Source organism: Anneissia japonica, unplaced genomic scaffold (genome assembly GCF_011630105.1).
Source record: "Anneissia japonica isolate Jap-2015-1 unplaced genomic scaffold, ASM1163010v1 scaffold1594_len1068242_cov183, whole genome shotgun sequence".
NCBI classification, from domain to species: Eukaryota; Metazoa; Echinodermata; class Crinoidea; order Comatulida; family Comatulidae; genus Anneissia; species Anneissia japonica.
The window spans coordinates 1066052-1068032 of NW_022722535.1; the positions used below are offsets into that span (position 1 = coordinate 1066052).

The following is a 1981-nucleotide window of genomic DNA, read 5'->3' on the forward strand; positions in this document are numbered from 1 at the left end:
GGGGGGGGTGGTCAGAAAGGTCGTACGACCCCCAAAAATGTTCAAAAGTCCAGATTTTTTCCAAAGATATTACTTTCTAGCAAAAATATAAAAATCATTGATGATGTACCAGCAATGAGTCGAAAGACCTTGCCAATTGCGTGACGTGTAATCTATTTCAATTCCATCAATATAAACCGCAATTAACTGAGCCTGCCATCCGCTTCAAGGTGGTGGCGCTTTAATCGATTTTTTTTGTCTCCCACCAGCAACAGATTATCCTCAATGGCGTTGCATTCTCAGATAAGGACTAGGATTAGGTGTAACTTTGCCAATATCGTTAGTCACAACAGTTGTTCTAATGGTAGGCCAATTCATACGAATTTTTTGCATTTTATTAAAGGAGGCTTTAAACAGCTCATAGGCAGCAATTTCTATTATTTTTAATTTGGCGCTATACATATTTGTTGTTGTTGTTGTTATTATTAATTTATTATTATTATTATTATTATTATTATTATTATTATTATTATTATTATTATTATTATTATTATTAAATTGTATTGACATTTTAATAACATCTTGCTGTTATTTCATTGTGAAAAGGTTAAAAAAAATTATGATCACAACCCACCCAGAAATAATCCTGGATAAACCCCTGATCTTCCTCTGTCACTATGCTTCATAGTATGCTTCATCATTATACACACATTATATACACACATCCCCCATCATGATCACTATGTTTCTATATTATTGTTCATGCAGGTATATGTGTTTGCCAATAACTATCTCTCATTCCTTCACAATATGCTTTTAAACCATTTTTTTAAATATTTGTTTAATTTGATATATCCTAAGCATATACTAAAACTATAATGTCCACAAATATGCTTTTGTAAATTAGTATTAAATGATTAAAGACCAACGTCAAATGAAATGCAGGAACTACATCACTTACGTTTTCCTTTCCATTTTCAGTAATTATTTGGCTCAAAAAGACAGTCGTCGATGTAACTTTCCGTTTTTCTACAATAAAATGTAAAGTTTATTATTTCATTATTGTATACCAACTGAGCTATGTGGCATTATGTCATAAACAATTAAATACAGATAAATCATTTTGCAGTGATCCCTCTGAGTATTCGCATCAACCCTTGCCAAAAACCATGGAACGAAATGAGTTTGCAAAATTTCTGTCGTATTATCGATATCCCTTTAGAATAATTCCACTGAGTGTACAACATGTGTTCACACAATGTTGTCTAGGGCGATATTGACACACTGGTATTATATACAGTCAATCATATGGTAGTCAGAACACTGTATGAACACATGTCTTTTACTCTGTGTATACTTGCTCACAAGTGTTTGGCCATTAAGATTCCGTACCCACCCCACTTATAATTTGATATTTCAGGATAATGTACAACAAAACTCATCAAGATGCATAACAGGTCATATTATAGGATTCGATATACATAGGCCTAATTGTAATTAACAATAGTGTGCGATGAACACGTAAACCACTCAATATTGGTTTAAGTCTCGATCCTTTCTTTCCTTATATCGTGTAGGCATATTTACATCAGTGGGTGTACTAAAAGTTGTCTTGGCTCTCACTACATTTCAGTTTTGCTTAAAGTTCAAATTAACATAGTTTTCAATATATTTATGTAGATTTTAATTATAAACAATAATGATGGTGTTGTTTTCGGGAATAAAACATCCGATTGTTGCTTAAGGGTGTACGTCTTTCCCGAACAAAATTATTTTCGAGTGGTATGTATATGAAATTCTCTAATATTAAGAAAAAAAAAACCAAACAAACAAACAAACAAACATCAACACTTGCTTTATTAAGCCATAGAGGAATTAATCTTAAACTAATTTTAAACTAATTCCTCCATGATTAAACAAGCAAATATAATAAACCATAAAAGGAGGCATGGACATGCGGGAACGTGTAACGAATACATTTCATATATTGTGAACAGATGTG

The 1981-nt window shown here is 32.0% G+C and overlaps 1 long non-coding RNA gene across 1 annotated transcript in view; it reads right to left on the reverse strand.

The window, feature by feature from the left end:
• The window catches only part of LOC117111913, a 10122-nt gene extending 9106 nt beyond the window's left edge, over nucleotides 1-1016 (reverse strand). The window contains exon 1 of the long non-coding RNA XR_004445937.1: nucleotides 941-1016. This is a non-coding gene — a long non-coding RNA (uncharacterized LOC117111913). The remainder of the gene's footprint in view (nucleotides 1-940) is intronic.
• Between the last annotated feature and the right edge of the window lie 965 nt (nucleotides 1017-1981).